This window comes from Alexandromys fortis, unplaced genomic scaffold (assembly GCF_014885135.2).
Source record: "Alexandromys fortis isolate MF-2015 unplaced genomic scaffold, M_Fortis_MF-2015_v1.1 scaffold_20, whole genome shotgun sequence".
In the NCBI taxonomy this organism is placed as follows: Eukaryota; Metazoa; Chordata; class Mammalia; order Rodentia; family Cricetidae; genus Alexandromys; species Alexandromys fortis.
In genome coordinates, this window is record NW_026067903.1 from 17085818 (window position 1) to 17112810 (window position 26993).

A 26993-nucleotide genomic window follows, 5' to 3' on the forward strand; every position below is an offset into this window, starting at 1 on the left:
TCTCTCTCTCTCTCCCTCTCCCTCTCCCTCTCCCTCTCCCTCTCCTTCTCTCTCTCTCTCTCCTGCTACCTGCTACTACTAAATCTTAAATTATTTTCCCCAGTAAACTTAAATGACTAATGCTGTTGCTCCAACACTTCGCTGGCAGTAATTTGATGTAATATGCACCATTTATATTGGTCACCCCTTAGATATTTGAAGGACAGCTAAACACAGTTAATACTCAGCAGGGTAGAGTCACAAAATCCTCTAATGCCAGCACTGGGAAGATGGAGACAGAAGGACCAGAAGCTAAAGCTTAAGGCCATCCTATGCTACATAGTTCAATATTTCTGGGCCAACCTGGGCTATATAAGATCTTCAAAAAGAGAAGAGAAGAGCATTTGCTGATTACTGTTTATTTGACCAGCCCATACTTTGTGAGCAGTGATGGTAGTAAAGGATGTGGTATTGCATTTATCGCTCTCAACAATCCTATTAGCTTGCGGCAAGACATCACAGCATAATACTGTGTTTCGCCTGGAATTTCAAGTAAGAAACAATGCTAAATATCATTTCACCAAAGTCATGGAACTGGAATTTGAGGCTTTGCCTCCAAACTCATTCATTCACCACTCTTTCATGGTCTGCATATGTTTAAAGTGCTATCACATATTAACGTAGATGCAATTATCTGTAAAAATCCAGAATGTTTAGTGCCAGTGTTTAATATTTTATCATTTCCATGGAATTTTCTAAATGTGTGAAAATATGCAACTGGTCATGTTTGTCTTAAAATCAGAAAATTAGAAAACTTGTCTACACAATTTGGTACCCCAAGTCTAAAGACTGAAACACACTGGTGTTTTTCTTCCTTAATTATCTGGCTCACTTTGTCACTCCGGCTTGACTCATTGGGAAACTAAAATACAGAGATGTTAAGTAACCTGCTTGAGTTTACGTAGTAAGACAGGAGCTGGAACTTGAGCCCAGCTGTGCAGAGGACTGTTGAGCTGTGTGCTCAGAAGGCTGTGTTCTCAATGTCCAGGGAAACGACAGGTCATTCAGGGTCTGATCCTTTGACTCCTGTGCTATCGACCACCCCAGTGTCTGGCTGGACCAGCTTAGCACATGCTTTAGAAAAATGGACATAGACTCAAACACAGCGTGATTTTGTTTCATACTCATATAATACCGGTGATTTTGTTAGATACCAGTAAGTTTAGTTAAATGCTAATAGGATTTCCTGCAGAGATGAGATGGTTTTTATAGTTTATTGTTTCCTTTTATTAAAGATAGAAAAATGATTTTTTTCTCCTGTAATATATCCTGATGACAGTTACCCTTCCCTCTGTGCCTACCAATTTCTCCTAACCTCACCTTCCATCTGTACCCACTCTCTTTATCTCTTATTAGAAAACTAAGAGGCTTCTAAGGGAATAGAATGATGTGACATGATATGATAAAAAATATGACACACTGGAATTGGACAAAACAAAGAAAAGGAAAAAAGATCAAGAAAATACAAGAAATAAAGATCCACTTGTGGGAACAATCAGGAACCCAATAATAACACAAAACAAGTCATAATATATATGCAAAGGACCTAACCTAGACGTGTGCAGGTTTCATGTGCACTGCTTCAGGTCTGTAAGTTTATGTTCATTTATCATATTGATTTAGCAGACCTTATTTTCTTGCTGTCTGCCATTCCTTTATAGCTCTTAGACCCTTTCTCCCTTCTCTTCTAAAGGGTTCCCTGAGCGTCAGGGTGAGGGGGCATGGGTTTGGTGGAGACATCCCATTTAGGACTAGATGTTTCAGGGTTTCTCAATCTCTGAAAAAATATCTGGCTTGAGTCTCTGTATTTGTTTCCATCTGCCGCAGGAGAAAGCTACTCTGACAATGGCTGGCTGATCTATGAGTATAGCAGAATGTCATTATGAGTCATTCCTTTGCTTTTTGTATTGTTTGTTCTAAAATGATAGTATTTGGTTTTACCCTAGGGCCATATGTTATCTAGGCTCAGGTTCTTGGTCACTCAAGCAGTGCTGGGAATGGATTTTATCTTATGGAGTAGGCCATGAGTAAAATCAGATATTGGTTGGTTACTCCCACAAGTTTTCTTCCACTATTGCCCTAGCATATCCTACAATTACAGAACTCCGTGGCAACATGACTGTTTACATTTTTCTTTGGTAGCTTGCAGAGTACCTTCCTGTACCAAAGGTGCTAGAAGCTAGGGATAATGGCTCTATGTAGGTAAAAAGTATGTCTTTTCCGTGTTCGATTAATTGTGTAGGTGTTGTCTTCAGTTTGTAAAGAGCAACAATCTGACTTGTTAGGGTATTCCTCTCCCTCAGCCTCCACGTTTGATCCTCACATTCCCCCCCCCCCCTTCAACCATCCATGACTGTCTATTTCCCTTTCCCAGGGAAATCTACCTGCCATGCTCCAGCCCTTTATTCTATATCTAACCTTTGTGGTTTTTTCAGAGTGTAGCTTGGTTATCATTGTAAGTTAATAGCAACATGTAAGCAAATATATACATGGTTGTCTTTCTGGATCTCGGTTACCTCACTCAGGATGACTTTTATAGTTCTACCCACTTGCCTGAAAATTTTATGATTTCTTTTCTTTCATGGCTGAGGTATCCGGGTATTCTGGATTTGTTTCACTGTCCTGTTTGTGTGTGTGTGTGTGTGTTTCCATATAAAGCTAATTTTTTTTAAGATCTGTGAAGAATTGTATTGGAATTTTAGTGAGGATTGCATTGAATCTGTAGGTTGCTCCATTGTGTAAACGTACCACATTTTCTTTACCCATTCTTGTGCTGGGAGACATCTAGGTTTTTTCCAGTTTTTGACTATTATGAATAGATCAGCAATGAACATGAATGAGCAAGTCTTTCTGTGGTAGACTGGAGCATCCTTTGGGCTTATGTAGACCCAAAGGTAGACCAGGCTGGCTTCGATCTCAGATCTGTTCATATCTGTACCCCATTTTAAAAATCGATTGAATTTTGGCATCTATGTTCATAGGGAAATTAGTCTGCAATTCTGCCTTGTTGGGTCTTTATGTTATTTGGGTGTTAGGGTAACTGTGGCCTTGTAAAATAAATTGGGCAATCTTCCCTCTCTTTTTATTTTTGGAATGAGTTCAGGAATATTGGCATTAACTCTTCTTTGAAAGTCCGATAGAATTCTTCACTAAAACTGTCTAGCCCTGAAGTTTTTGGTGGAACAAATTTAATGACTACTTCTATTTCACTAGGGATTATAGGTCTGTTTAAATTGCTTATCTTATTTTGATTTAACTTTGGTAAGTAGTATTCATCAAAAAATATCCATTTCTTTTATATTTTCCAAATTGGTTATTAAAGTCTATTCTTGTGGTTCTCTGGATTTCCTCAGCATCTGTCATTATGTACCCCTTTTCATTTCTGATTTTGTTGATTTGATTAGTTTCCCTCTGTCTTTTAGTTAAGGGTTTGTCGATCTTACTGATTTTTCTCAAAGAACTCTTTGGTTCTTTGATTCTTTGTATTTTTGTTTGTTACTATTTTATTGATTGCAATCCTAAATTTCTTATTTCATGCTCTCTACTCATTTTGAGTGTTATTTATTCCTTTTGCTCTCAAGCTTTCAGGTGTACTGTTAAGGTCCTAGTTTGATATCTCTTCAATTTTTATATGTAGGCACTTAGTGCAATGAACTTGCCTCTGGGAACCATCTTCATTGTGACCCACAAATTTGGCTATGTTGTGCTTTCATTTTCATTCAATTCTAGAAAGTCTTCAAATTCTTTTATTCTTATTTTGTCTTGACACATTATTCATTCAGTAGTGAGTTTCTCCGTTTCCATGAGTTTGAGTATGGGAATTCATAAAGAAGAGATAAAATCTCAAGTTTTCTTTTATCAAAGTGGTAAATGATATTCTGGGCAACCTTACTTCCTCCTGCAGCAAGGAAAGATTAAAAGAAGTAAAAGGAACTCGGCGCCACTTTTGTAAGAATAGGGGTGTCCATTAACAGAAGAAAATAGCTTCCTGAGATAGACAGGAAACAGTTTGAAAGAGGAAGAGAAGGATGCAAATATTAACAACTTTTCAAACAAATAAGAGACTCTGCTGTTTGATTCATGCTATCTGAACCATATGTAGTGAGACTACTGTTTCTTTAGAAGAAAGGGTGTGGGTAAGGAAGCTTCATGGAGGTTTCCACAATTAGGTTGTTACAGTACAAGTCAAGAGCAAGCTAGCTGTTTCAGAGTATCTTAGTTATGAGGTTCCTATTTCTGTGAAGAGATACCATGACCATGGCAACTCTTATAAATGAAAACATTTAATTGGGGTGGCTTCCTGACTGTTTCAAAGGTTCAGTCCATTATCATCATGGTGAAGAGCATGCAGGCGTGCAGGCAGACATGGTGTTGGAGAAATAGCTGAGAGTTCCACATCTTGTAGGCTACAGGAAGTCGACTCAGACACTGGATGGTATCCTGAACATAGGTAACCTCAAAGCCTTCTCACACAGTGACATACTTCCTCCAAACAAGGCCATACTCCAACAAAACCATAAATCCTAATAGTGCTACTTCCTATGAGATTATGGGTGCCATTAACATTCAAACTACCACAAAAGGGAATGGTACAGTTCTAAGGTGAACACTGAGTGGATTAAGGTAATTTTAACCACTGGCACCTGTTATGCCCAAATCCACGAGGTCTCCGCAAAAGCCAACAAAGAAATCGAGTCAGGCATGTAAAAGCAAAGAGCCTTTATTTTAATCAAGTTTGCAAACTCGGTCTCTCCCGTATCCAATGTATTGGAATATCCAGAGAGCAACGAGCTCAATTAGAATTGGATTTTTATAGTAGTAAAAATGGGGGTGAGGGGTCTCTGAGGTTCAGGACTCCTGATTGACTGACATTTGTCTAGGAGTGTACTGGTGATGTGCACTGGCAGGTGATCCTATCTACAGCTGTTGGAATGTTAGGCATTTCCCTTGAATGCCTTTTCCTGAGTGGTGGTTGGGTTATCTCAGCTTGTGGTTCTTCCTGCAACCAGATATTGCCTCAGGGTAAACTACTGAGACTCAGACCTCTTATTAAATTTATTGAGTGCATAGAGTTCTACTCTGGCAGGTGATAATGTTTGGAGATAAAGAACTTCCTTTGGGTGACCTGTTCATACTTAGTTTATCATGGTTAGCCCCCACAGCACCTAGCTGGTATTCTCTCTATTCATTTACCAGAGTTAGACAGCATCTATTGATGATAACCAGGTCTTTCTCTGTGTGTAACAGTTCTGGTAAATGGCATACTGTTTTTGTTGTTGTTGTTATGTTTTAGTTTGGGTTGGGTTGTCGAAAACAGGGTATCACATTGCCAGGGCTGGATTTGAGCGCTATATCATCTCTATGTATATAAGGCTAGCCTTAAACTCCTGCCTCTATCCAGTGTTGTGTTACAGGTGTGTACATTATTTCATTTTGAAAATTATAATCATTTTCAGCTGTGGATGATACAAAGAGAATAGACAGAATCAGACAAGAATGAGAAATTGTGTCTGACCTTAAACCTTATTACTGAAGCATCTCTTGACCTGTCAATGTTTTATTAGGGGACCGTCGAATCACATGGCTGCCTCTGCTGAGTGCTGGAGATGAGAGCTAGAAATATATTCCTGGTTTTTAGCCGCTTTCCATTCTACACAAAGCAAGGAACAAGTATTAACTACTACTCTTATACACTACTCAGCCTTAAATAGTTCATTGTAATGCATCAATATCTGAGCATTTAAGTTATTTTGAATCTGAAAATAGTTGTATCAATATTATTATTACTGTGAGATGTTGGAATGTCAATATAATTGAGTGGCCTCTTTACCAGAAGTTCCAGTCCTCACAAACTCCAAAGCCAATGTTGACGTTTTCTCTTTATTCTTTTCATTTACTGTTTTCCTGGTCTCTTCTAATTCTTGGTTGGAGCCTAGATTCCTCTTTGCCATACCAGACAGACTGCATGAAGCTGTATTTCTTTTTAAAGAAAATTTCAAGATTGTTTTCTGCCTGCGATTCCCAAGTTGCAAACACGTGGATGGGCACCCAGTAGAAATGGGGAGAGCAGAGGGAAAGAGACAACTAGGGACTGTTATGGTTTAGAGCACACAGTCCTTGCCTGTCTCTATTTCTCTTCCTTCTCACCGCTACTGTTCCATTGTCTCCCCTGATTGTCCTTTTCTACAGAGACATCAGTTTTACGTCACTCTCATGGTTGTCCTGTTACCGACTGACTTAACCTTACAGCAGGCCAATGAGAAGCTCCCTTGTCCTTTCTCCCCTCACCAGATTGAGGTACAGAGCTATGCATTCTGTCATCAGCAGAGCTTCCCCTCAGAGGCGGGCTGCTGAAGGGGCAGCACCTGCCGTGATTCCAGCTAGTAATGGGGCAGGGCTTTCACGAAGGATAATCCTGTGTCCGCTTGTAAGTTAGGGCTACTGTTAAATTTACCTTTGACACAATGCCAGTTTTTAGTTTATCTCATGTCTTCTGTAGCTAACATAATTACACTAAACACACACTACTTCTTTGACAGAAAACTAAACTGTGTTTATAATCTAACATCGAAATCTCTTAACATTTCATGGCTTAGAAACAATATCCAGACTTTAGGGTTTGTGCCTGAGAATGGGAGCGTTTTAACTATTTCGGTTTGTTCATTTGTTTCGGAAGCATTTTTGTGCAATCTAAAAGAATGGCTATATGGATGTACATTTAGTGTTATTCACACTGTATTTGTACGCACTTGAAATCTGTAGCCACTGCTAGACCTTGTAGGGGTGGAACTAATTACACCGTGGTCGTCTGAGAAGTAAACCCAACTATCACTTGTAGCCTGGTAAGTGCTTCTGTGAGCATGGAGACCAGCTGTCAGCGTGACCTTTGTTCATTCTTTCTCCTCCTTTGTCTTTCCCTCCTCCATTCAGTCTGCCTTTCCCTCCTTTCTTACACTCTACACCACCTTCCCCTTCTACCTCCACCTTTCCTCTCCTCCTCCTCCTCCTCCTCCTCCTCCTCCTCCTCCTCCTCCTCCTCCTCCTCCTCCTTTTCTTCCTCCTCTTCTTCTCCCTTCCCCTCTCCACCTCTTTATTTTTGTATTCAGTGTTAAGTTCAGATATTAAACATGTGAGAAATGTTCATAGACTTATATGATCAGATTAGGATGGAGAAACCATCGTGTTTTCTGCTGCCAAAATGTCACCAAGCATTAAGAACTGTACAGTATGAACAACCAAGGGAATAGATTTGCATATATAGCTATATTTTGTTTTTTCTAACAGTATTTGTGTCACTTTATATTTTTTGGCAAAATATAAATATGTAGTTAAAACTTCATGCAGTTTGTTTAGTCATCTCATTCATTTTATTTGTGTGGTCTGTAAAGTTTGCTTATTTTAATACTGTTGCATAAATCTTTTTGTCTCATTATCAATTTATTTAACCTTACAGCAGTCCAGTGAGGGGCTCCCTTGTCGTTGTTCCCCCTCACTGGTGTGGAAACCAGGTACAGAGCTATGTGCTTGTCATACTGAATGTCAAATTAGAATGCATTTTTCCTTTTTTTGTTTGTTTGTTTTTTGTTTCTTTTTTTTTGTTTTTTCAAGACAGGGTTTCTCTGTGGTTTTCCTTTTTGAAAGAAAGATTGATCATGAAACATTCGCTTTCTATCATTATTATGACTAAATCGCAGCTTTGAAAAACAGGAAAGTATCTGCCTTCACATACTAGTCAAAACCAGACAGACAAACTAGTGTTGGGGCTGTGTGAATGGCTTAGTTGTAAAGTCCTTGTCAAGTCATCCTGAGTTCAGATCCCTGGCATCAATCAGATGCTAAGCATAGAACTGTATGTTTGTAACCCTAATGTTGATGGTAGGAGGCTAGCTTTCTGTGTTCAGTGTCTTGTAGAAGAACCAGTTCAGCTGCTGAGAAGCACAGGAAAGAAGAGCCAGCTCTGCTTGGGTTCATCTTATGGGATGACTAACCCAGGTAGAGATAGCAAACTTGTAGAAATGCTTTGTGTGTGTTTGAGTTAGAGTCTATTCTCTACTGACATCCACAAACCTATAGTGTAGACTTGTCTGTCAAAATCCACCTCTAAACTCGACAGTATGTCCCATCTTCCCAGCCTGTTTCCTGAGCAGTGCATAATAGGTTTATAATAATCACGAGTATTTCTACACTGTACTCTCTACATCTTGACTTTAATAAAAACCTTCTCTAATTATGTCTATGTAAAATTCAAACTTTAACACCTTTGTAAACTGGAAACTAAATCTCCCGATACTCTATCTCCCATACTTTCTTGAAACTGCTCAGAACAACCATTAAGCTGACTTTTATTTCTAGATGTAAGTCTATAGAGACAGAACAACAAGAGGAAGAGGAAACAGCTAGTAACTTTCGCGGAAGGCGATGCTCCACTCTTCGGTGCTGCAGTAGGACACCGCTCTGCCTTTCCCACGTGACAGACAGATTTCCTGGAACCACATCTGCCGCCTGTTAGGAGCAGCTTGTTTTCAACAGTACTACCCTACCACTGCGTCTGCAGAGCACAGAGAAGGGGAAAAGCTTTGTTCAATGAATGAATTTGCTCTTTTGCTCTGTCCTTCCTGGCCATATGAACAAGCGGCTGCAGAGATGCTTAGTGTTTCAGAGCACCTGCTGCTCTGCTGAAGGACATGGAACCCACATGGAACTTACAGACCTCTGTAACTCTGGTTCCAGGGGATCAAGTGCCCTCTTCCAGCCTCTGAAGGCACCAGACGTGTGAATGTGGGCAATACAAACATGTAGGCATAAGATGTGTACATGTAGAAATAAATAGACTTTTAGAAGCAAGTGAATAAGACAGAGGAGAGAAAAGACAGCATTGATATGTAAACATACAATTCAACAGAATGTGACTGAAGAGAATGTTTAAGAGACAAGGTGGGTGAATAACAACAAAATCATATCGGTAACATTAAAGTAAATTTTTTTTCTAAATTCAGGGAAAAACCACACATTTCTGTGAAACCTGAAAGAGTACTTGGAAATGACTACTTTTTTATTGGGGAGGGGGGTTTGAGACAGGGCTTCTCTGTGTAGCCCTAGCTATCCTAGTACTCATTCTGTAGACCAAGCTGGCCTCTAACTCACAGAAATCCACCTGCCTCTCTGCTAGGATGAAAGGCATGCACCACCCCTGCCCTGCAGGAATGACTTCTAACATGCCAGACTTTCAATTAACAGAGTCGACTAAGATAAATTCAAGGGAAATTTATGTTTACAAAATATTCAGTTCATTTCAGACTATACGGGGACAAAAGAGAAATTTTTATCAAAGTGTTTATCACAAGGATAACTGGTGAGTGCTCCTAAAATATCCATAGATAGGTTTTCAGATGGCACATTATCTACTTGTTGGAAGGAGGCCGCTTGTTGGTTCCTGGCCTCTTAGCCCCAAAATAATCACACAGAAACTGTATTAATTAAGTCACTGCTTGGCCTGTTAGCTCTAGCTTCTTATTGGCTAACTCTTACATCAAAATTTAACCCATCTGTATTAATCTGTGTATCACCAAGTAACAGTGGCTTACCAGGTAAAGTTCCTATTGTTTGTCTCTGGCAGCAGCTCTGTGGCTTCCCTCTAACTCCACCCTTCTTCCTCCCAGGATTCAGCTTAGTTTTCTCCACCTAGCTAAGTTCTGCCCTGCTATAGATCCAACGCAGTTTCTTTATTCATTAATGGTAATCACAGCATACAGAGAGAAATCCCACATCATCTACCCCCAGAGTGCATAGCAGAGCCCAGCTAAGAATGCTAAATGAAACAACCAAGGGCTGAAGAGTTGGCTCAACTCTTTAAACACACAGGACCCTTGCAAAGAACCAGAGTTCCATTCCTAATATCCACATGAAGCACTTCACAACCACTTATAACTTCAGTTCCAAGGGATCTGATGGCCCCTTCTGGTCTCCGTAGGCACACACCCAAACACACATGTGCATATACTCACTAATACTCCCAGAATTTTAGATGTCACAGCCTTAGTTTGGATAGAGAGTACCAACATAGTGGTTGGGTATGCTTGCCTGGAGCTCCATGCTCGGTCAGTCAGTATAGATGAAACAGAGCTGCAGGTTCAGAGACACTGTCTCAAAAGCCAATATGGAAAGCAATAAAGAAATACACATGATCTCTGGTCTCTGCACATGCTTGGGTACACATATGCACATGTATACACACAGACAAACACACTGTCCCGCTGTGCTGTTATAAATGATTTCATGGTCGAGATCAATAAGAGTATGCCATTTTCATCATTGTAAAATGCTAGTCAGATTGCTAATAAAAAAACATTTCTGCTCTTCCTCAATATTGGCTCAACTAATGTTATCCATTTTTGTCAAAACAGAATTTCCCCTAAAAGAGAACCTCAATGATTTGTAGTGGTTTATTCAAGGCACAATCCAGGCAAGTATACACATGACACATGACAGTCAGGCAGTGAGGTGGGGAAGGGAAGGCAATATTTAGCATGTACTTTACAGATAACCTTAGTAGGTAGTTGGAACATGATACATCAGAACTCTCTGGAAGAACAGGAAGCAGTTGCTGCTGAGAGCAGGGAACCTGTAGTATTCCTCCAGTGGCTGCATTTGCCAGCCATCTGCCCAGGTCTGCTTTGGAGCCACTGACTTTCTGGCACCTCAGGAGATAGAAATTTGGACACTGCTGACCCCAGGAGCTATAAGGAGCCCTCAGTAAAAACTCACAGGTGCCTACAAAACAACATTGTTGAGAATAGGAAAGTAAGCCCTAAGAAGATTGGTCAGGATCCCAGAAGTATCTGCCTGTAACGTTGGAGTCAAGTTCTGTGTAGTCTTATGGTTTGGGTTCAGGACAAAGGTACCAAAAAAGTGGGGGAAGTCAAGCACAAAAGAGTTTCCCCCTCCCCCAGCCCACCCCTGTGGCAGGGGAACAAGATATTGTGGTCTCCTCCCCACTCTCTCTTTCCCTCCCTTACTCTCTCCTCCCCTCTTCCTTTCAATGTTGTTTATAGCTCATCTTTGTACATATGCCTCGTATGGAAGGAAGTAATAGGCAGAAATGTGGAGTTAGCCAGACTTCCACCCCTTGTCATTTCAATTAAATTGTAATTAAAATTCCAGAATATCACTTGTAACCATGTTGAGGCAATTTTCATGCATTATTCTATCCTTCATATGTACTATCCTGGAAGAATGAATAGGAAACCACCAAGTATTTTGAATCCTAATCCCTCTGATTCCTCTGTTTCATTATGGAGTGGGGTGCAGCCACAGGAGGGAGCTCCGTTAAGGAAAAATGTCCATTGGGGCTTTTCTTTTTTTTTTGTTTTGTTTTGTTTTGTTTTTGTTTTTCGAGACAGGGTTTCTCTGTGGCTTTGGAGCCTGTCCTGGAATTAGCTCTGTAGACCAGGCTGGTCTCGAACTCACAAAGATCCGCCTGCCTCTGCCTCCCGAGTGCTGGTATTAAAGGCATGCGCCACCATGGCCCGGCCATTGGGGCTGTTCTTGATCCCTGCGGCAGGCTACTTCACAAGAACTTCAGGAGTATCCAGAGGATTTAAGCAACTGGCCCGAGAATATGCGTTATTAGAGGGAACTCGTGTTACCTGGTGATGGTATTCCTAAACTTCTTGAGCCTCCCCAGCCAGACTTGGGTACTACAACAGACTATGGTACTCTGGTGGTGGTCCTCGGAAATGTGTCTGAAGCCCAGAAAACAGAAGGTAGGTGCATGAAAATGCTCAAGAGCAGCTGGGCCCCCGCCTTTCCCCTCCTGCTTGTTTCTTGGCAGAGGACTTGGCTATGAAAGGGCCTGAGAAAAACAGCCAGAGTCTAGGAGTACTAAGTACATCTTAAGTGTTAATGCTATTGACAATTTAAGTCAGAATAAGTTAAATCTGTTTTGTAAGTACCAAGTGGATTTGATATTAAAAAAGCAAAAAATAATAATAATAAGGAAACTTCTGTCCCCTGTGAAAATCTTTCAGACAGAGAAATCGCACATTAGTTCTGAGCTCTGCCTCACTGCTTCGTATGTGCTGAGAGACACTTAAGCTATTTAGTAAAGCAGGCAATATACTTTAAATTAATTTTATTTACATGTGTCTTCATTGCATACCTTGTTTAAGATGTGACCGCATCATGGTTTTCAGTTCTTAGCTGTTGAGCAGTTGTACAAGTTGAGCTGTTGTACTTGTTTGATAACATAGCAAACTGCTCAATGATTTTTTTTTTTTGCACTTCATGGCCTTATTCCATAATAAGCTGTAGAAAAGCACTCTCGATAGAAGCAGTTTGATTGTGCTGTGTTTCTGTGTGAGAAACAGGGAGGGAGCAGGAGGGGGAAAGAGGGAGGGAAGAGGAGGGGGGGAGAGAGAGAGAGAGAGAGAGAGAGAGAGAGAGAGAGAGAGAGAGAGAGAGAGAGGAGAGAGAGAGTTCCTTGAGAGGTCTGATAAGTACCCACACAGACACAGAAGCCAGGTCAACGTTTCTTTACTGTTTGCTTTTCCCCCTGGGAGGACTTACTGCTGATACTTAATTTGATTCAAGAGAAACAAGGTAAGTCAATGTTCCATGTTTGTATTTACTAAATCCTAACAGGAGCGTGTGGGTTAATTTGTAACTTTCCCCTAAAGCTTAAACTGGAAGTCAAATTCCTGTAATTTCCCAAGTCCTCCAGTGGCATAGAAGTGTTTTCAAAGGTGCTGTTATACTCAAGGTCACCAGAGACTTAATGAAAAGAGAAAATAAATATACTATGCTATTGCATGTCTGAATTACTTACAGGGGGACGTTGCAATGTGGCAATAGCCAGTCTGCTCGTATAAGCATACTTGTCAGGCATGCTTACCTTTCAAGCTAGAGTCAATGTTTTTGAAAGCTGAAGTTGAAATGTGCCTTCCGCTCACTGCTGCTCTTGTACTGTCCCAGAGTTAGCAATGTGTCTGTAAAGCAGTTTTGTTTCTGTTCAGAACCTCAGCTTTATTACATGTAACAGAGCCATTTTACATACAAGTGAATGTCACTGCTTCCTATGGGCGTTTCTTTTCTAAATCAAGAAGTGTATTTTACTTTGCATTTTGAAACAAGAAGTCACATTTTCCTAGCTGGAGTCCAAACTATCCTTTGCTTTTGTTATGCTCAGGCCAGGAGCAGAGAAGTGCGACTTGGTAGATCACAAATTAGCAAGCATGTGAATAGTTTGACGGAATCCTAAAAGTGGATTTAAGGGAAGTTGTCCTTGAGGGTGGGGAGGGAACATAAGGTGGGGTGAGTGTAATCAGAAAGTATTACCCACATGTATGAACTTGTCCAGGAATGAATTTAATAAGAATTTATTTCTTTTGTCCTCGAGATAATGTACACAGGGAGGTAGACTCTGATAACTTTATCCTGCTTCTTCTTTTGCACATTCATATGCTGATGTCACAAACACGGGGAATGAAATTGAAAGCATCTTATTGTCATCACCAGCGCCTGTGCTGTGCTGGAACCATTCTGAGAACCCTCTTTTAAAAAGGCGGTTTCATATCTGTGTATACAAAACCAGTGCTCTTCCCTAACAGCTAATCTGCATGGTAACATCAATATTTACCAGCAGCTCCCTTCATTGCTCTTACGACTACTTTAAAATCAGACTCTAATGGGAGATGCTTTGCCTATTTAGGGTTTTATAACGTATTAAAAAGGAGTCTTCTCCAAGCAGCTTCTATTTGTTTATATATCTGATACTCTGACGAATACTTGCATGGAATTAATTCACAATTTTTAGCTCAACATTTAACATCTACCTTCAGAAGTAGGGATTATGCGTGGAATGAAAGCATAAATACACTTAGGATGGCTGTAATACGTTTGGGATTTATTCGTTCCCTCCCCTAATTCCCAGTGTAGTTCCAGGCATCTGTCTTGAAAGGAATCCTAACATCTGTTTAGTTTTACACCATCTTTGCCCTTAGCCAACCCGGTGAAATGCCTCTTGCTTATTATCTGAGCTTGCGTATAAGTAGCAAGCAATTCTTTTTTCCACCTTAGTGAATAGGTTCCTCTTTTTTTCTCCCTCACATTATAAACTTGGAGTAAGAGCAATAATATAGAATCAGTGCTGTCTGCATTTTTTTTAATCCTAAGTGAAAGGTAGTTGCCATCTTTCACTCCTCTGAGGAAATTACAAAGACAATGCTCTTTGTTATGAAAACTGGAATCTAGTCAGTTAGCTGTCTTATTTGGGGTGTCTTCTCCTGTGACAAAACACCATGATCCAAAGCAGCTTAGGGAGGAAAGGGATTATCTGGCGTGTGCTTCCCCATCACTGTTCATCACTGAAGGAAGACAGGTTAGGTACTCAAACAGGACAGGAACAGAAGCAGCAGCTGATGCAGAGGCTAATGGAAGAGCATGCTTACTGGCTTCCTCAGGATGCTATTTTCTAGAACCTAGGACCACCAGCCCAGGGGTGGCACCACCTACGATGAACTGAGCCTTCCCCCATCAGTCACTAATTAAGAAAATGCCCAATGGGTTTGCCTACAGCCTGGTCTTAAGGAAATGCTCTCTCAAATAACATTTTCTCCTATCCAATGACTATAGCTTGTGTCAAGTTGACCTAAAACTAAGCAGCACAATTAACATCTTGTCAGCTTGACACACAAACACATCACACAGCCATTCCTTCTTATTCATCTCATTAATATTTTTTAAGGGATTTATTGGTTTCTTCTATTTTTTTTTTGTCTTTTCCTCCATTTCTGTAAGGGATTTCTTTTTTCATTTCCTCTTTAAAGGTCTCTATCATCTTCATAAAGTTATTTGTAAGGTTGTTTCCTTCTGATTCATCTGTGTTGGGATGTTCAGGTTTTGCTATTATAGAACCACTAGTTTCTGGTGCTTTTGTATTGCTCTTTATGTTGAAATGTATCTGTTGTCTACCTATTCCTTCAGCGGTGCAGGTAGAGCTCGTGCCTCCAGGGGTCACTCTTCTTCTAGGTGCAGGTGCAGGCAGGCCTGTGGCTCCAGGGGTTTCTTTTTCTTCCAGGAGGAGGTGGGGCCTATGGTGCCCATCTCTCTGATGCAGAGGGGGATGATTGAGGGGAGGATGCTGTTGTCTGTTACTGGGACTGTGGTAGGTAGGAGGGGGCACAGTTCCACTGAAAAATGTGTCAAATAGCCAATAGAGAAAAGACTCTCATTGACAAGATAGAACCTCTGCATTAGATGTGAATTTAGCAGAGAAAGCATTCTTAATGAGCAGACAAAAGGAGAATTAACTAAAAGCAAAGAGGCAGAAGATCAAATATCTAAGAAAAAAACCACAATAGAATATAGTTCTACCTTTCTTTCTCTTTGCCATGTTTCCTCATTGACTGAGATTTCTAATTGTTGCTCGTGGTTCCCCTCCTTTCCTCCTAATTTGACAATGTTGCTGCCAGATTACCAAACAGACTTTTTTTTTTTAACTGAAAAATAGGATACTGGTTTTATCTTTTAAAAATGATTTCTTTATTTTTGTTTATTGTAAATTTTTATTATTATTTTAATAAAAAATACATCACTTCCCCTTTTTCATTCCTCTCTTTAGTCCAGCTCTTCTCAACCTGTGAGTTGTGACCCCCTTGGGAGAACAACAACATCTTTCACAGGGATCACCTAAGACCATCAGAAAACACAAGTATTGACATTAAGATTGATAACAGTAGCAAAATTACAGTTATGAAGTAGCAATGACATAATTTTATAATTGAGGGTCTCCACAGCATGAAGAACTATATTAAAAGCAGCACAACAATAGTAAGGTTGAGGGCCACTGCTCTAAAACTTCTGATGTACCATCCTTCGCCCATGTCTTCCCTACTCCTTCTCAAATGGATGTCTTCTTTTTGTCTGATGATTATTGTTGCATATATATTCATAAATATAGAAACACAGCCTGCTGAGATTGTTAAGTGCGGCCTGGGTGTATATGATTTCAAGGATGACCAGTTTGCATTGTGTAAGTAATTAAGAGGCTTATCCTACTCTAGAGAGACTAATTCTCCCTCTCTCAGTAGTCAGCAGTTGTGTGCAGTTCTTTGTCTAGGGATGGACCCCATGAGACTCTCCACTTCAGCATGAGCATATCTGTTGATATTGTCATTGGTTAGGCAATGGTATTGTTGAGGTTCATTGACATAGCTTCCCTGTCTTCCAGGAGACAATATCTCATGCTTCCCGATCTTCTATTTTTTTAAATTATCTCTTTTACTTTGGGTATTATAATATAATTAAATTATTTCTCCCTTCCCTTTCCTCCCTCCAAACACACCCATATACCTCTCTTTGCTTTTTTTTTAAAATTCATGACCCCTTTTTTCATTAATTGTTGTTACATGCATATAACATATGCATATATATTCCCAAATATAACCTTTTCAGTCTGTATGTTACAGGTATGCATGTTTTCAGGGCTGACCGCTTGATGATTGGATAACCAGTTGGTATGTGCTTCCTTAGGGAGGCCTGTTTCTTTGGCTTTCATCGTTCTTTAGTTGCCTGTAGTTCTTTGTGTAGGGTTGAGGTCTCAAGGTTTTCCCATCCACTCTAGCATGTCTACTGCTGATGTCCTTTTTCAGCTCATGTTAATGCAATTGTGTTGAGGAGACTTTATGGGTGTAGCTTCAGACATTAAGAAACACAATCTTACAGAAAACTCCATGGCTCTCTGGCCCTTACATTTTTTTTATACCCTCTTCTTGCAATATTCCCTGAGTCTGATCAGGTGCTATGTTGCAGATTTATCTGTTAGGGCCGGGCTCTGCAAGAAACATTGATTTCGGCATTACAACCAGTTGTGGTTTTCTGTAATGATTGGTACAAAGAAAATATTTGAATAGAATTGAGCACTATACTTACCTGTGGGTAGAAGGATGAGTTTTAGAAAGCAGTTAGGAATTATGCTGGTCTAGTAATGTGATGGGTGGTGCTAGGTTCTTTTCTAATCCTGTATCCTCACCAGCTCCAAGTAGTTGGTTAGGTTTCTGGTACCAGATGTGATTTCCCTCCTGCTGAGTGAACTTTAAGTCCAATTAGACAGCTGTTGGTTTCCACCAACATGAGTATCACTATTGCACCTTTGGGAATTTCTTCCTATGCTGCTAATTATTATAGTTCATAGGTGTCGCAGCTGTGTCTGGCAATGACTTCCTCCCTCCCCTGTTAGCTTACATAGTCCTCTGTGGTATGAACTATAACAAAATATACTTCCTATTAGAGTACTGTGAAAGCTAGACATCAGGAAGGAGGTTGTCAGGCTAGACCCTGCTCAAATGTTCTGAGTCCTATGTCCTGAGTATGCCCCATCTTCCTCAACAGGAATGAACCTTCCATGTCTGAGAGGCAACCAAAGCCAACAGCAATAGCCTGTATCATGTTTGGAGTCATTTACCCTACCCTGAACAACAACAAGCATAGATGTTTCTCGTGCCTAGTACTGGGACTTCTGTTAGATAGTCTGTGGCACTTTTGGGGAACATTGAAAACCCATCTGACATAACCTTGTTTAATATGTGTGTATGTGTAATATACATATATATGATGTGTGTATATATACATGTATATATGTGTATGTATCCTATATATAATTGAATTGTAGATAACTTTAAATAATATAAAATTATTCAATTCCTTGATGATTCATCAAACATGCTTGGTTTCTTTGTCCCATTCTTTTTCATCATGCATATTGAGAGAAAGATACATGTGACTGCAGTGCCCATGAAGACCATAAGAGGATGTTGGTGCCTGTATTCCCATGTACAAAGTCACCACAGACATCTTTACACACACACGAGCTAGGAACAGATCTTGCATCTTCTGCTAGAACAGTATATGCTCTTATTCTCAGAACCGTCTCCAGCCCCTAAAGTAGTAGTTTTTACTATGAACATGGACAGTGCAGTTGAATGATCAATAAGATGACTCTAGATGCCAGGTTTTGAAAACAGAACAAACAAGAGAAGAGGGGCTGTGACAGCACTACTTAACCAGAAAACTCGCCCTGTTTTGCCATCCTCATCTGTCTAGCAATTTTTTGTTTGAATTTTGCTCCCTAGAAACCGGACAAACATCTCCATAAGAAGTTCTCAGCCCCAGCAGAAATGCTAATATGGCCGTTTGTCCACTAAAGACAGTTTGGTCCTAATGAAACAGAAATTTTTACCTGGTTTCCCCCCAACGTGGTCATCAGGTCTCCTTAGTTCCAAATCCATTAGGCTTATAGTAAAAGTGTATGCACCTGTTTGTGTGCATGCATGCATGTGTGCACCTGAGTGTGCATGAATGAAGCAAAACTGTGAGGCAGAGAAGGGAGCAGAGAAAAAAATGTAGAGCCCAACAAAAATCATTTTAAAAAATGAATTGAGTAAGGTCTTCCTTAGGATACCAGAACCTTAGATGAGTCTAGGATCAAGCACAGAGGAGGGAGACATAAATTTTCCTACTGGAGGTATGCACTTCTGAACCTCTGGATGGCTTTCAACGGGCAGTCAGAGGCGTGGAGCAGGATACCAACAATATGCAGACCCATGGGCCCATTAGAAGAAGCCTGTCCAGGGCTCAGTAAAACAGCAAATAGTATAACTTAAAACCACTGGGTTTGAGTTTTAGTTCTGCCATACACCTTGTGACTGTGACAAAATCATGTAAAATTACATCCTCAGTTTCTTTATCAGTAAGCAGAAGTAATTTTTGCAAATAGCAATGTTCTGTATAAACATATCAATTTTGGGATGGGCAATGTACCCAAGGTGTAGTCTAGAGTGGCTTGAGATCACGGTTTGTATGCACATATAAGAATAAGGAAGTAATTGAAATAGTTATTTAAAAACAAGCATCAAAAATGTCCAAGCTCAGAATTATAAGTCCCCTGGCTCTGGAAGGCAGCAGAAAATGACTATATTGGAGCTCCGGGCTGGTAGTCATTGCTTCCCACACCAATACTGCAAGGCACTGAGAAGGGATATCAAGAACAGAGCTTCTAACTATAGTTCTGTTTCCCTGGTGCTTAACTTGTGCAAACTTGGACACAATCTTTTATCAGAATTATTTCACGTATTCCCAAGATAGTTATTTTTCAGTGTGTGTGTGTGTGTGTGTGTGTGTGTGTGTGTGTGTGTGTGCAGGCACGCACAGGTCTGTGTCTGTGTTTAACCTATGAACAGAAGATAGTGATTTCAAATGCAGGAAGAAACACCTTTTGAATTTGTTTTCAGACTGATTTAGATGAAGGCCACTTATTTTCATTTGTACAAATATAAACTTATATTTGCAGAAGAATTTCCTTGATCAGCTTGCCTAGAATCAGCTTACCCTCACAGAACTTTTATTTATTTTGCAGTTTTGCAGTTTCAAGAGCTTAATTGCTGCTAACTTTCCCGCTTTCTAGTTTCTTAGGAAGACAGTAGAGCCTAGAGTGGCTTCACCTGACCGTAGTGTTTTACAGTGGCCAGGCTGCTTTTCATTGTGGAGACACTATCTAGGACCGTAGCGAGCTAGTGACACTTTTTACTTAAGAACTGAATGCTCGAGCTGCTGAAGTCCTTGACTATTAAACTTATCTTAATAAAGTGTGAGGAGATGGAGGGTGACAGTGCTGAAGACCATGCAGTATGCCTAGGGAGAAGAGAAGAACACGGACCTCTGTTTTCATTGAGTGTGGCTGGCCTGCATTTGACATGATCAGCCACTGTTTTTCCCTGTAGTGGTAAGGCTTGCTGAGACCAGAGGCTTGCCACCACTTTGTCTTGGGTTCTTTAAGTGAAATATCTACATGTGGACACTTTTTATTTTTGAAGTTTTAGGACTGTTTCGGATCTATCCTAAATTAGTTTAACCCACTTGTCCATTAACATTTCAAGGTTTTTCAGCTCAATATCAATCTTCATAGTGTCTTATTAATACTGCAGGAATCTTAAAAATGCATAAAGACAAATAGTTTAATATGCGTGTAGATTTTATTCTGTTCCAGTAACAAGGTGTCACACTTGATTCTAGCTTGTATGATAGTCTCTTCCTTCTAAGAACAGCTCCACCGTCTTAACTAAGTTGATTGGTTCCCACTTGTTTAAGTCCAGCTAAACCAGACTACATTTCTATGTGGTTTACAGAGCACGTCTCTAACCCATCCAACTGTTAGAACTCTCTTTGCACACAACAAAGTTAGATGTGTCTTCAGAGATGTCAGTAAAATCTGGAAAGCAGAGAGACAGAAAGTAATGGACTTTCCAGGGATGTCAAATTAGCAACAGCAATGTGTTTGCCACTAAACCATTTATATCCTTATATTGTTGGTATTTTCAGTATGCTAATGCTCATATGTCTGCTTAGAAATATTCATCCATGTCCCCACAGTCAGCACAGTTCTTGGCTCAGTGAAGTTAATTCGCTAGCATGCAGGAACTCTAGTTCTGAAAAGAGGGAACTATCAATCCACCATGGTTTCCTTTAACATTTTACAATAAAAAAAAAGACAGACAGACAGACAGACAGACAGACAGACAGACAGACAGAAAGAAAGAAAGAAAGAAAGAAAGAAAGAAAGAAAGAAAGAAGAAAGAAGAAAGAAAGAAAACATTTTCGGCATTGCATATTTCAATTTATTACATAGGTCTCAAAAAATGAAGTAGAATGTATGTAAACATGTATGTAAACACATGATATTATCTAATATTGAAAACTGGTGTTATTAACTTTAACCTTACTAGCTGTTTAATCTTTAATTCTGTATGCTAACAGTATTTACCACCAAATATTTTCATTTTATTTCCTGAGTTTTCTTCCAGTCTTGGGATAGGCAACTGCATATTTTGCTTTTTAAGGAATAGTCAGGGAAGAAGTAGTTTCCAGTAGTTTCTTAAATCTCCTAGGAAACCAAATGCAGTACAAAACAAAATTTTATTTATATCATCCTTGGTCATAGTCTGTCAATTTTCCTAATTGACACACTTTTCAGATTGACCATCTTTATTTTCAGAAAGGAATAACTTTTTACAGATGCTTCCTCCTTGTAATGTCACCTTGAGCTGGGGGGTCTAATCTCAGTGTTATTTTGAAATTAAGTATCGAGAATATTTTACTGTAAGAGGCTTCATTATCCAGAATCACTCTAATTTGACTGTGTGTGGGTATATATGTGTGTGATATGTGCAGGTGTTTGTGTGCTTTTGTGTATGTGGTACATGTACAGGTATTTGTGTGCATTTGTGTATGTGGTACGTGTACAGGTATTTGTGTGTGTTTGTGTGTGTGTGGTATACGTGCAGTTATTTGTGTGTTCATGTGTGCTAGTGTACGTGAGGCCACAGGGCAGTAAGATTCTGCAGGAATCACCTTATTTATTTATTTATTTATTTATTTATTTATTTATTTATTTTTCTGAAGCAAGGTCTCTCACTGAAGCATAGATTTGATTTTGCAGTCAGGCTGAACTCATTGGGTTGGGAGCTTCAGGGGTCCTCTGGTCTCTGTTTCCCCAGGCCTAGGGCTACAAGCCGTGGCCTCCAACGCCAGGCTCTTTAGGTGGGCTCTGGGAATCAACCTCAAGTCTTCATGTTTGTACAAAGGTCATTTCCATGCCTGAGTCACTCCTCCATCACATCTTGGGACATTGTTGCTTCCTGAATCTTCTGACAGATACTCATGATTTTACATGTCTTATAAACTTTCCAGTCTAACTCACTCTCAAGGTATGCTTGATCCCTTTCCCTTCTTTCAAATTCTAAATTATCTTCCTGATTGCTCAGAAAAGAGCTTCACATTAATCCTCATTCCTCGAGAATAAAATTGTCTAATGAGTGTTAGAAACTCAGTCAATAAACTGGTTGCAACCACATATTCTTGATAATTTTAAATCAATATGATTCCCTGATTGTCATATTGAAAATGATAGTGAAATGTGTCCAGTGAGAACGTTTTCGGAGTGATGAGCCACTCTTCACGGTTGTGTTTGCTTCTTCTGCCTTCGTCTCACACATGGTCTGCAGGTGAGTGATTCCATAGCTGGAAAGGGTATAATTTATGTCTAATAGGGTTGGCATGCATCAGTTTAGGCTGAGCATGGTAGGCAGCCTGGCTATGAGAGGAGTGGGATTTCTCTAGGACTTTCCATCTTGTTTAGTGGACATTTGTTAATGATAAAGTTATGGTTTCTGCTGAACTGAAAGTATTATGTCTGCCACTGAAGTCCCTGATTCCCTTATTAATAAGTGGGAATTGGATTGTGTTCAAACGTTCGCCAAGATTAAAGATGTCTCTCTGAGTACCTGTACTTCTTACCTCTTAAGTTGATAAATGTAAGAGAAATTAAATGTTTTTAATGCATCTGAATTTACTCCCTCTGAAAACTTTAGAGTTAAAAAATTACGATAATATCTAATTCTATAGTTTTGAAAAAAAAATGGCCCTACTTCCTCAGTTTACTTACAATCTTTACTTAAATCCAGTCTTGCTAAAATACGCCAATCTTCCGTTAAAAGTATTTAGGGAAATAATTAGGTGAAAATTATAAAAGAGTCTTTACACTGTGGGTCTGTACATCTTTTCTTATTCAGGGAAGTATTAGTTGTATTAGACCAAACCTCCCTCTGCTCTACTTCATAGCTTGCATCCTCCCCACTCCCAGTGAGGAATGGTCCATGCAAATCTATGTTTTTTTGTAGCTCCTGTCGCAGTGGCCTGAAGGTCATTCCATGAGAGGCAGAAGGGAAGATTGGACCTTCAGAGATACACACATGGCCTGTAGAGCTGGTGACATTTATATATCCCCTCATTTCTGCATAGCTTCCAAAGTGTTCTGAACTGGAGGAAAAGCTCTGAAAAACCCTAGAATTTGCAATCTATGGGATTTTACTGTTATTGTTTTTTTCTAATCTTAAGAAAGTATTACAGGGCTGGAGAGATGTCTCAGTGGTTAAGAGCATTGCCTGCTCTTCCAAAGGTCCTGAGTTCAATTCCCGGCAACCACATGGTGGCTTACAACCATCTGTAATGAGGTCTGGTGCCCTCTTCTGGCCTACATACAGACAGAATATTATATACATAATCAATAAATATTTTTTAAAAAAGAAGGTATTACAATGTTTGGCCTATTAAAATCCCAAACAACACCTAACAAATTTGTTCTAGTGTTACCATCTTCAAGTATATCAAACAATGGATTTGTGTTACTATGAAGCATGGTGGAGGGGGGCAGTTCTACTCACGAGAGCTTCTGAGTGTACCCATGACCTTAAGCAATAAATGAAAGCCCACACACTATCAAATGCCAAAACTCATTTGGTTTTCTCCCTAACAAATATCTGTGTTCACACCATCTTCTCATAAGATCCATTATCTATCCTCTTCCATATCCTATGATTGGCATCATCACATTAAGGGATATGTTTTCCAGCTTTCTCTAGGTGTACTTGAACTTCAGAGTAAGGCACACTGGTGGTATGACTTACCCTTGGAGGATCGCAGGAGGATACCTAGGATAGGCCTGGACATGAATTCAGAACCACATCAACAAGAAATTTCTTAGTTTCTTGAGATTTAGAGGATAATTCTTAAGAAGGACAGAGAATCTGCATAGATGCATTTTCACTGTTGCTTTTGCTTCATGGGAAAGGAATAGCTGCCTGCAGTGTAAAGAGATGGGTACAAAGTGCATCCTTTAAAATATGGAAGTAACCGGACCCCAGACAGAGGTTAAATGTATCATTGAGACAGTATTATATATATATTGTGTGTGTGTGTTATGAGACAGGATTTCATTGTTTAGTCTTGAGTAGACTCAAACTTGTGCTCCTTCTGCCTACAGCTTCCTGAGTGTTGTTCACTGCAAGCATACCCCACAAAACACAGCTTCATGAAGGACTAGAATCTAATACTTTCTTATTATCTGTTTATCTGTTTATTGGTTAAACCGTTGTGATTTGATCTCTGTGAAGTTTTGTTTACACGTATATACGTACATATACTACTGCATGCATCAACTTTATTAGAAAATCATAGCCAACACCGATATGAAAGATGAGCACAACTGAAAACATTGTGGGAAAGTCACACATTGCTCTTCACAGGAATTTTGTCTCTCAAAGATTGTCCAACACATGTTATTCTGTCGTCATAGCATTAAACAATATCAAGTGGATACTGAATCTTCTTCCAGTAATTATCTTCTACAAAGACAACTGAACGTTCAGTCAGCCTCCCTTCATTGGACTTGGAACATAAGTCCTCATAGATTCTGCTAATGATTAAAGATACTTTGAACCCCCATGCCCCCACCCCACAAAACAAAGCCATGTACCTACCCGTAGGAACCCAATCATGTGATCTCTTGACTTTGCTTTATGGAGGACAGTAACTTTTAAGGTGCAATAAACTCTTCTTTGCCCAAGTTAATTTTGGTCATGGACATAGAAATCAAAACTAATGCACTCGTCACTATTAGGAATAGACAACTGAGCTAATCGCTTCCCCTTCTGCGGGTTAGAAAAGGGAGACCTAGAGAGGCTAAGCTGGTGACCTAGAGACTAATGAGTAAGAAAGGAGCTGATTCCAAAGTTCCCCATTTCCCATCCTTCTACTACTTAGAATGTCAAACTGTGTTGAGATTGGATAGAAATAAAACTCCCCTGCGTAGTAATTCATTGAGAATAATTGCTCTTAAACTATGAAGCAGACAATACACTCACATCTTTCTGCATTTCCGTCTGGAATACTGTTTTACTTTATCGCCGTGATAGTGGTAGAAGAGAGATAGCAAGCACTTCTATTCCCAAGAAATCGAGCAGCCCCTGAGCAGTCTGCTGAGCCCGAAGGAGAATAATGAAGGCACTGAACTAAATGAAATAGTTTTATATAATCTTTACTAAATGGGACAGTTTTATATAATCTTTGCAGCAAGTTCTTTTTTTTTTTCAACCTCAAGAGTTAATGCACAGTTTGGGCATGCTCACGTTAACAACACCTGCCAGCCATTTTAATCACACCAAGCTGAAAAACAAGTCTATCCTGGCACTGAATGCTCAATCTCATCCTCAGACTGCATGGTTTAAGTTGACTCTAAATCATCACCTTTGTAAATAAACCGAGTGCCTTTAGAATGCGAAAATCATAATCCATTCTTGAGGTCGTTTGTTGTTACAAAGGGATACAGAGTGAGTGACTTAAGCCCCAGAGTCTCTGTAAGAGCAGATGATGGCAGTGTTGTTGGTTTTTTGTCTGTTTGTTTGTTTGTTTGTTTTTTCTGGAGGCCTAAAATTAGTGGTCCTCTCCTGCTTCCTTCTGGTGTGACCCTTCTGCAAAAGTGTCAAAATATCTCCCTTCCTCTCCTCTGTTCTCCTTCCCTCTCCTTTCTTTCCTTCCCTTCCCTTCCCTTCCCTCATTTCCCCTCCTTTCCCCTCCCTTCCTCCATTCCCCACCTCTGATCTAACCTTGTAATTATGATATATTGAATTATGTCTATCCTAAAGTACATGTTTTGTTTTTTCAAATACAGCGCATTAGAAAGTACTTGTGGTAAGTCCTCAAGTTTTACATTTTGCAGGGGTTGCAATTCACACCATGACATTGGACTTGGAAAGACAGGCTGTGAAATCAGTCAGTTTACACAAGGGTGTTCAGCATTTGACTCTTCAATCAGACTTGGCAATGGCCAAACCAGTGTGTGGTACAGGTGTGTGTGTGTGTGTGTGTGTGTGTGTGTGTGTGTGTGTGTGTGCATGTGTGTGTGTTACAATCTTAAATACTGTTGGGCAGGGCAACATTAATATGCAAATTGATTTTCATCCATTAAAGGCTATCTTGAACTCTGTGGCTTACAATTTGCCAGCTAGGCAAAAGGAAGGACATTGATGGTGCTTTGCTGGAAAGACAAGTGTAATAGACTGAAGATGTAACAGACAAGGCATGTGTTTAGGAGAGAAGAGAGATCAGGTGCAAACAAGCTGAAGCATGCAGCCATTAGTGTTTTGCAGAGGGGAGTGCCATTCTCAAGTTGCATCTACACGGAATTACAGTACCAGACAGAGAGCAAAGGAGAACATTTACCTCTCGGGGTTATGAAAGTAGAAGAAAAAGGTTAAGTACATCACAAAATATTTGAACTATTTTTTGGAGGAAAATATTGCCTAGGGGGCTTATTCCCTCTATCTTGCAAGACTATATCAAATAATTTCATTTGACTCTACTACTGCATTGATTTTGTTATAGATTTCTTTGGAAAATGAGTAGTTAAAAAAGTAATAGTAGACTTCTCAGTTTGTTGAAATAATTTGGAGAATAAGTAGGCAAATGGGAATACCAAAAAAATCAGAGAAAGTAAATTTTCCAAAATAAGCCTCAGAACTATGAAATTTTTACAAGTAATGCTTATTCGCCTGAAAATAGAATGTAGCTTTAAATAAACCTTGGCACAACTCAAAAAGAATATTTTTGTTATTTGTTTAAAAACTAAAGAATATTGTGACACTTTAGGGCAGTCCAGCTAATAAAAGTCTTTACTTGACCTGTAGGGCAAAGCAAGCATCTTCCATCACAACTGGGGAATATTCTGTTCCTAGGGCTCCAGTTCACCTTGTCCTCCCCCATCTGTCCATTTCTCTGTCCCTATCCTCTCCCCTTCCCCTCCTTCTCTCGTCTCCTTTCTTTCGTCTTCTACTTCTCCCCTTTCTCTACTTCCTCTCCCCCTTTCTCTTCTCTTTTCCTCTCTCATCTTCACTCTCCTTTTCCTCCTTTCTCCTGTCTTTTTTCCTGAATTACTTTATATGGATTTTACATTTAGTACTTAACATTACTATATAAATTCCCAGGCAGTGGCTCGATTGATAAGTAAGCTTGCATCACAAACCCCAGGCTTTGATTTGATCCCCATCACCAGTGTAAAAGGGAGTAATGGT

General features: G+C 39.8%; 1 protein-coding gene across 8 annotated transcripts in view; it reads left to right on the forward strand.

The window, feature by feature from the left end:
- Positions 1-26993, forward strand: part of Rims1 (regulating synaptic membrane exocytosis 1) — a 472082-nt gene that overhangs the window by 430579 nt on the left and 14510 nt on the right. Inside the window, exon 1 of one of the 8 annotated variants that reach the window (XM_050134530.1) lies at positions 12517-12636. The exons of the other annotated variants lie outside the window; for them this stretch is intronic. The gene's annotated coding sequence lies outside the window, so the exon portion shown is untranslated. Of the gene's footprint in view, positions 1-12516; positions 12637-26993 lie in introns of those variants that run through there. 8 annotated transcript variants of the gene reach the window in all.